This window comes from Vulpes vulpes, chromosome 4 (assembly GCF_048418805.1).
Source record: "Vulpes vulpes isolate BD-2025 chromosome 4, VulVul3, whole genome shotgun sequence".
In the NCBI taxonomy this organism is placed as follows: domain Eukaryota; kingdom Metazoa; phylum Chordata; class Mammalia; order Carnivora; family Canidae; genus Vulpes; species Vulpes vulpes.
The window spans coordinates 55654446-55664000 of record NC_132783.1 but is presented as its reverse complement, the minus strand read 5'-3'; the positions used below and the strand labels follow the sequence as shown (position 1 = coordinate 55664000).

The window sequence follows — 9555 nt, the reverse complement described above, 5'->3', positions numbered from 1 at the left end:
CCTCTACCTTTCTGACGTTCCTAAACTTTCAGATGCACTTCTCTTGCACATTTAAGTTGTGAAGTTTGCTCATGCAGACTTCAGATGGCTCTCCAGTTTATTGACTTGGATGTGGATAATATATAATTGAAAACATGGGACAGAGTCAGCACAGAGTCCTCCTACTGCCATCTTCCCAAGCCCCTCCCACTCTTCAGTATATTCTAACATCTGTCCTCTGGATTCCTTGTAAATTGGGAGTAATCTCAGTTCTGGTCAAAAATTTATTAATAAAATCATTTTCCTAGATTTTGTACCAGAAGATATTGTATAGGGCATAAAAAACTTAAAATTTATAACTGGACACAGGGCTCTATTTTTTGTGAGAAAGAATACACACACGCATACACACACACACACCCTTACTACCAAAATTAAACACAAGAAAATTAAGTAATCTTAACAACAAACGATAGGAACAACAAACAGAAATTAAACCGAGTATCAAAGAAGTGCAAAAACCTGAGATTCATTAGAGGCTTTCCAGTCATTTAAACTGAGGCTTACATGGGGATCCCTGAGTGGCCCAGCAGTTTAGCACCTGCGTTTGGCCCAGGTTGTGATCCTGGAGTCCTAGGATCAAGTCCCACATAGGGCTCCCTGCATGGAGTCTGCTTCTCCCTCTGCCTGTCTCTCTGCCTTTCTCTCTCTCTCTCTTTGTGTGTCTCCCATGAATAAATAAATGAAACCTTTCAAAAAATAAACTGAGGCTTAAATGTTCACAACTATATTTTTGATTTAAAGAAAATGAGTATTATGCCCTAGATTTTGGTTCAGCTTGCCTCAGCAACCACTAGAGGGAGGCCAAGATACATCTGAAAAAATCACACTTAAAGTCTCAAACCTGGGAGATTTAATTTTTCCTTAAGTTCTTTAAAAAAAAAAAAAGACAAAATTCCAGTTAAAATCTTTAAGTAATTTATTTTACATTTCACAAGCGCCTATCTTAAAGTCTAAAACCTGGAAGATTTCATATTTCCTTATGTTCTTTTAAAAAAAAAAGACAAAATTCCAGTTAAAATCTTTAAATAATTTATTTTGCATTTCACAAGCGCCTATGACACTAAAGTAATTTTATAACTAGGATCTGTTTGCAGTATGGGGAAAAACATAGCCCTTGTGTGTTCTACACAAAGTACATGACACAAAATGTGCCTCTGAAGGCTTCCGTTTACGTCAGTCCTTTTTAAGACATTAAAAGGTACAAGAATCTAGGGATACCTCGGTGGCTCAGTTTGTTAAGCATCCTAATCTTGATTTCAGCTTAGGTTTTAATCTTGGTCTTGTGAGTTCAAGCACCTCACTGGGCTCCAGTGAGGGCTTATTTTTTTACTTAAAAAAATAAAATTAAATAAAAATTAAATTAAAAATTTTAAAAAGGTATAAGAATCTAAATAGAAATCATTTCAATGGTTGAACAATTTTTTAGAAATTCTAAGTAATTTTTTAATTCAATACCCAACTCCCTTCCAAATCACAATTTTAAAACATTTAACTATAAAATAAACAAAGATGCCAACAAGTTCCTACTTTCCAATGATGATTAATTTCTTTGAGGGAATCAGAAAAGATAGCAAACTCTTTCCTCTAAAAGATAAGAATATTCCTTTGCTAGAGGGCTACACACAGGCTTCATCAGCCTTGTGGATAATCCAGCTGTTTCTTGTCCTACAAATAATTAACTAAAACATCAGAAATAACTTATCTCTCCTTTTTCCACAAAATATATACTCTCCTGATAATGCTTACACTTTATGTTAACATGACTCTTTATGTTTTACAACTCATTTTCACATGCTATTTTATTTATCCCCAAAATTTTATAATTGGAGATTATTGTACCCACTTTAAGAATACTCCAAGAAACAAGATATATTTTGCAAAGTTCCACAGCTGTAATTTGCATAAACAGAAATCATATCCAGAGCTTCTAAACTTCTAAAACTCACGTACTCTGCAACTTTACTGATAATACAACTGCCAGGAATTTAGGTCCCCATGAACAAGCCTGTTTCTCATTGTCAACACCTGGAAGACTCTAAAAGCATCAAAGTGATGCTTATGCTTTTCATCTCAGTAATCTTTTCAAGGAACTAGGAAGGCCTGCACCGAATGGCCAGTCTTAGTACCAAATGGAAGATCCATCCTCAGGTTCCCTGGTTCTTCTAGAACAGAGGATTAGAGCACAGACAGTGCTGCAGCTGTTTAGGTTTATGGGGAGCAAGCCCAATGGAGTACTTCCTTCATAGGCATACAGATGTGCAGAAGCTGGAGGGTTTTTTTCATGTCAATGAAGTGTGCCTTTGATCACTGATCATGAACATCTCTACTAGATGATGAGGGTAGGAGGAGGTATTAACCATAAACCAAAAGAAATAAAACTAGTCCAGGGCCAAGTGGTAGGCTGATGAATCTTTAACAAATAGCTCTGCCAGAGGAGATAAAATAAGGCCATTATTTGTACTTTGCCAAATAATGTATATCATGCCATGCCATGGTATATATACTCCCATCATGGCCAGTTTCAATCTACCAAGTATTTATGAATGTGGAGTTGAGAAGCCAGGCTAACAATCAGCTCTTGCACACCACTCCTCTAGCCCTATGCTTAGAGCACCCCTACTCTGTCATTCCTCTGACTATGTAAATATTAGATGCAGACCTAATGGGAAAACTCTACTCTTCTATGAATTTTTTGAGGATGGATTTTCCATGAGCACAGCTGGCTTCCAGGGCTATCCCTCACTTCTCCCAGGGTGTGGAGGGGAAGGTGAAGAACTTATTTATATGATTAGTGTGTTAAGAAGAAGAAACTGTGCAATAGGCTTCTTCCCCTTCCTCTCAGGTCTTCCTATCAGAAGAGGGTGTGCTTTCTACTTTGACTATTGTCATGAGATAAAAGTCAATGACCTCATGTCATAATTTGCCCTGAACAGTCCTGACATTTCACCCTACCAGCACCTCCTTTAACTCTCTAAAGTATTTTGGTTTGGACAATAAATTATGTCACCTTGGGTAAAAGAGACTACCTCTACCAAGCAAGGCACCCTGGTTTCCAGGAGAAGGGCTGCCTATTTCCAGGTGCAGCCGAAAGAATACAATTGTTACCATGAAACTGAGTCCCATTTTTATTTCATCTACTTGACTCTATTGTCTACCTCTAATTATGTTCCAAGGAAGTAACAGAGGAATTATTTTTTGAGACCCTTAAAACTTCAACAAACTGAGTGCCATGAAAAGTTGTGGCTTCTGGACAAATAGAATGTAGAAGTCCATGGGCATAGATACAATGGAGATGAGTTTCATCCAAACGAGGACCCTTAAGCTTCCAAGTCTCCATTAAGTAAACAAAGAATAAAGTTTTAATGAGAGTTGACCTATCAACAACCCTACCATGTTAAAAGTTTATAATAAAATAGGGGTGAATTTCTCAGTTGTAAGTCACCACCACATATATGTAGGGTACATCATACTATTTATTGTTGCCTGAGCTTATTTAGGCTAGCTACAATTAGAAGGACCCTCTGAGCTCCAAATATCATTCTTATCCAACATTAACCCCTCCTTTTGCCCTATAAATAAACTCCAAACTTTCTTCAGCCCTTTAACTGTGTTTCTAAATAGAGTCAGCTGTTGAACACCAAAGCAGCACTCAGAGTAAGATAGCAAAGTTCTTGGTATTTGTGGTGCACTTAAATATGCATTATGTCAGAATGTGTCTCTAAACTACCTTCTTGCCATAAATCAAAGTCCACCTGAGTGCATGTTTACATCAAATATAGAATTTATTATTTACTTTTTGAAGATGACATCCCATTACAAAGAATTCCAACCTAGGATGCCCGGGTGGCTCAGGTTTTGAGCATCTGCCTTTGGCTCAGGGCATGATCCATGGATCCTGGGATTGAGTCCCACATCAGGCTCCCTGCAGGGAGCCTGCTTCTCACTCTGCCTATGTCTCTGCCTCTCTCTATGTGTCTCTCATGAATAAATAAATAAACATTTTTCCAAAGAAGATATAAAAATGGCCAATGGGTGCATGAAAAGGTGCTCAATATTGTTACCCATCAGGGGAATGCAAATCAAAACCACAATGAGTTATCACCTTACAACTCTTAGGATATCTATATCCTGTTGGAACTAGTATATAAATTCAATAAAGTTGCAGCATACAAAAGTCAGCTGCATTTCACTACACCAGCAATGAACTATAAGGAAGAGAACTTTTTTTAAAGATCTTATTTACAATTGTATCAAAAAGAACAAAATACTTAGAAATAAACCTAACCAAGAAGGTGGAAAGATCTGTATGCTGAAATCTGTAAGATGTTGGCAAAAGAAATCAAAAGAGACACGAGCAAATAGAAAGGCATTCTGAGGTCACGGGCTGGAAGAATATTATTAATATGTCCATACTACTCAAAGCAATTTACAGATTTTTTTTAAAGATTTTATTTATTTATCCATGAAAGACACAGAGAGAAAAGCAGAGACACAGGCAGAGGGGGAACCAGGCTCCGTGTAGAATTTGATCCTGGGACTGCAGGATCACACCCTGAGCCAAAGGCAGATGCTCAACCACTGAGCCACCCAGGCATCCCCAGATTTATTGTTTTTTAAGATTTTATTTATTTATTCCTGAGACACACAGAGAGAGGCCGACACATAGGCAGAGGGAGAAGCAGGCTCCCTACGGGGAGCCTGATAAACTCTTCAACATGGTTTTGGCAATGATGTTTTTTGAATGGATATCAAAGCAAATGTTACAAAAGCAAAGATAAACAAGTGGAATTATATATCAAATTAAAAGTCTTCTGCATTGCAAAGGAAATCATCAACAAAATAAAAAGGCAACTTACTGAATGGGAGAAGATACTTGTAAATGATATATCCAATGGGAGGTAAATATCCAAAATATATAAAGAACTCATACAACTCAACATAAAAAACAAAATCTGATTTAAAAATGAGCAGAGGACCTAAATAGACATTTCTCCAAAAAGACATACATACAGGGACACCAGGGTGGCTCAGTGATTGAGCATCTGCCTTGGGCTCAGGGCGTGATCCCAGGGTCCTGGGATCGAGTCCCACGTTGGGCTCCCTACAGGGAGTCTGCTTCTCCCTCTGCCTGTGTCTCTGCCTCTCTCTCTCTCTCTCTCTCTCTCTCTCTGTGTGTGTGTGTGTGTGTGTGTCTCATGAATGAATGAATGAATGAATGAATAAATAAATAAATAAATAAATAAAATCTTAAAAAAAAAAAGACATACAGCCTACAGATACATGAAAAGATGCTCAACATCACTAATCACCAGAGAAATACAAATCAAAACCACATCATTGTGGTATCCTTTCACATCAGTCAAAATGGCTAGTATCAAAAGGACAAGAAATAGCAAGTGTTGGTGAGGATATGGAGAAGAAGGAACCCTCATGTACTGTCAGTGAGAATGTAAATTGGTACAACAACTGTGGAAAACAGCATGGAGTTTCCTCAAAAAAATCAAAAATAGAAATACCATACAATATAGAAATTCAACTTCTGGATATTTACCCAAAGAAAATGAAAATACTCATTCAAAAAGATATATGCACCCCTGTGTTTGATTTTGATTTTACTTATATCTGAAATATAAATAAATGAACAAAGAAAAAACAGAAACAGACTCGTAAATATGGAGAACAAACTAGTGTTTGCCAGAGGGAGGATGGTAGGAGGATAGGCAAAATAGGTGAAAAGGATTAAGAAGTACAAATTTAGGCAGCCATCGATTGCTGGGCCTCATGGCTGCCCTCAGACCTCCGGTGAAGCCCAAGATCGTTAAAAAGAGGACCAAGAAGTTCATCCGGCGCCAGTCAGACCCATATGTCAAAATTAAGCACAACTGGAGGAAACCCAGAGGCATTGACAATAGGGTAGGCAGAAGATTCAAGGGCCAGATCTTGATGCCCAACATTAGTTACGGGAGCAACAAGAAAACAAAGCACATGCTGCCCAATGGCTTCCGTAAGTTCCTGGTCCACAACATCAAGAGCTTGAGGTGCTGCTGATGTGCAACGAATCTTATTGCGCAGAGATTGCTCCCAATGTATCCTCCAAGAACCGCAAAGCCATTGTGGAAAGAGCAGCCCAGCTGGCCATCAGAGTCACCAATCCCAATGCCAGGCTGCGTAGCGAAGAAAATGAATAGACAACTTATGTGCATGTCATATTTGTGTTAATAAAACCATAAAACTAAAAAAAAAAAAAAAAAAAAAGAAGTACAAATCTACAGTTATAAAACAAATAAGTCACAGGGACAAAAAGTCCAGTATAGTAAATAGAATCAATAATATCGTAAATAACTTTCACTGCAATAGATGTTAATTACACTTCTGGTGAGCATAGTATAACATATAGAGTTGTCAAATCACTATATTGCACACCTGAAGCTAATACAATATTGTTTGTCAACTATATTTCAACTAAAAATAAAAATTTTTAAAATATATATAACATCATAAAAAAGAAAGAAAATGTGGTGTACACACACACACACACAAACACACACACAATGAAATTCTATTCATTCTTTTAAATAAAAGGAAATCCTGCATTTTACCACAACATGGATAGATCTTGAGGGTATTATGCTAAGTAAAATAAGCCAGACAGAGAAAGACAAAGTTCAATAAGCCAGAGAGAATGGTATCAATTATATGTGGAATCTTTTTCTAAAAAGTCAAACTCATAGAAACAATGAGTAGAACAGTTGGTTGCCAGGGGCTGAGGGGAGGGTGAAGAAAATGGAAAGAAGTAGGTAAAAGGTTCAAACTTCCAGTTACAAATAAGTTAGTTCTAAGGATCTAATGTCTAGCATGGTAACTATAGTCAATAATACTATATTGTGTAAACCAAATTTGCTAAGAGATTAGATATTAAGCATTCTTGAAACAATTTTTTTAAAATTTTAAAAAATAATTACTACTAGATGTCCACATCCTTTTGCAACTAGAATTTTGTAAAGTGAAATATTCCTTTCAAGCATGTTAGCTACCATCTATGCTTTTAAACTCCTCCCAATTGGTATCCAGTAACAGCGAAGTAAGTGGACCTTGGGATAACACAGAGAGACATACTCAGAAAGCACAAGACAGAAAGTTGCACAAAACCAAAGTGGATCTGTATTCGGTTAATGTAATCAAACACTGAAAAGAAGATTTACACTGTCCTGGCTCTACCTATGATCATCAGTGGCTGAGTTGTATGCATACCAAGAACATAGGCCTCACAGTGGGGAGAAATGCAGCAAGACTAATTCCAAAAAATTCTCCTGATGATCTTGTTAGTTTGGCCATTTTCTTGCCAGGACCACAAATACACACCCATTGGCTGTGCCTCTAGATCATGAAATGAAGTGGAAATGCGTTGTTCAGTCAATATTAACAAGACAAAAGGCCACTCATATAATTCATAGTCCAGAGAGGGTTTGTTTTGCTTTAATTATTGATTTTGATTTCTTGCTATAGCCAAGACCATTATCCAAACTATTCAACATCTTAGTCTCTTCTTTTCCTTAATAATAAAACTTTGATTTTATTCCAAATAGTAATATGTCCAACTAAATTACTGCATTTATTAACCTCCCCTGTAATAAGGACTGCTGATAAATGTTAAGTGGGCCTTTAGAGAAGACAGACAACTAGAATATTTTTGTCCCTCCTGCTTCCTTGCCTGGAACATGTGTACGTGATGTCTGGAACCCTAGCAACCATCTTGGTTCCTAAGACAACCTCAGGGATAGAAACCACATATTATGGATGGTAGAAAAAAAAAGAGAAACATCCTAGGTCCTTGATGCTACTTTGGACACCCCATACAAACCTGAAATATTTCTTCAACCTTCCTTTTTTTTTTTTTTTAAGATTTTATTTATTTATTCATGAGAGACAGAGAGAGAGAGGCAGAGACACAGGCAGAGGGAGAAGCAGGCCCCATGCAGGGAGCCTGACGTGGGACTCGATCCCGGGACTCCAGGATCATGCCCTGGGCTGAAGGTGGCGCTAAACCACTGAGCCACCCAGGGATCCCTTCAGCCTTCCTTTATGAAAGAAAAATAGAATCCCATCTTTTTGGATTCCTATCTGTGTTACTAGCAGTTGAAAGAAATTTACAACTGATAAGCCAGCTATCCAAAACACTCATATTACCTGATAATTGCTCAATATTCACTTCATTTTGGGATATGAAACAAAGATTTAAAACTAGCCATAATAGTTATGGTAATTCAATTCTCAAACAAAAAATCAGGTCACACAACAAGAATAGTTTGAATCCACTAATGGGAGAAGCACATCAGCTCATTTGAAATCAAGGCTGTGCAATAACACCCAGGTCATATGATTCTATTAGAGTTATTGAGTTCAGGCATGTAGCAGTAATCCTAACCTGATCTCCCACTTCATCAGGAAAAAGATAAATTTGGGTACTTGGTGATATACACTATCATAACCGGAAGCTGCAGTTTAATACCTAATCTCCAAAATTAATTTCACAAAGGGTTCTGGGCCTCTTGAAATTTACATTCCCCCATTAACATTGGTTATTTTGTAGCAATTACACCTATGCTTCTCTTTCTGGACTCAGAAGAAGCATTATTAGCACCTTATCCTATAGACTTCAGTTCTATATATCTAATATTTGACTCACCTAAGCCCCCTATATCGATTTCCCCCCAAAAAGATAGTAATACATACCTTTCTTCCAAGGTGTATAGTGATGTTTAGTTAATGTTTAAAAAGTATTTAGTAATCTGCAGATGAAAGATGTTACCGAAGCATAAAGTAATGTCATTAATCTGAGTCATAAGTTAACCTTATTAGATATGCAAAATGAAAGCTATGTTACTACAACTAAAAGAGTTATGAATACACATTAGGTCAAATAAGAATCTCAGAACAACTTAAATCTATGTATTACATCTACAAAGCAAACATGGGAAACTTATTATTATTAGAGCAATATGCTTTTTTCTGTAATAACTACTTAAAACTTTTAAGAATATAAACTGATTAGAAAATTAGTATAATAATAAAAACAAGATATCTCTAGTAAACACCCTAAATCTTTATATTTTAATATGAAGATAAAGATTCAATCTGCAGTGATTTGAAACCATACACCTTGAAAAAAAGAAAATTTACTCTTTGTGAGTGAAACTAGCAATAATAACCTGAATCTCATAGATTTAAACAATAAATTGACAATTTAATTTAATTCAATTGATGTTTCTTGAGTTCAAATGTGCACTATGTTGAGGTGTGTGCTATTTTATATACAATCCTCAACAATTTTCAACTAAGTATACAGCTATATTTATATAATAGTAAGTACACATTAATGTTTTATATATTTCTGAACCAAGGTATTATTTATAATATATATTGTTTTGACATATAAAACTAAAATATCATCTTATTGTGTGACATTGGGCTCTTCTTCAAGCTCTTTTTAAGTTCTTTTTTTTTTTCAGGGTA

The 9555-nt window shown here is 36.4% G+C and overlaps 1 pseudogene; it reads left to right on the top strand.

Moving 5' to 3' along the window:
* Positions 1-5821: 5821 nt before the first annotated feature.
* On the top strand, positions 5822-6295 carry LOC112919615 (large ribosomal subunit protein eL32-like; annotated as a pseudogene).
* The last annotated feature ends 3260 nt before the right edge of the window (positions 6296-9555 follow it).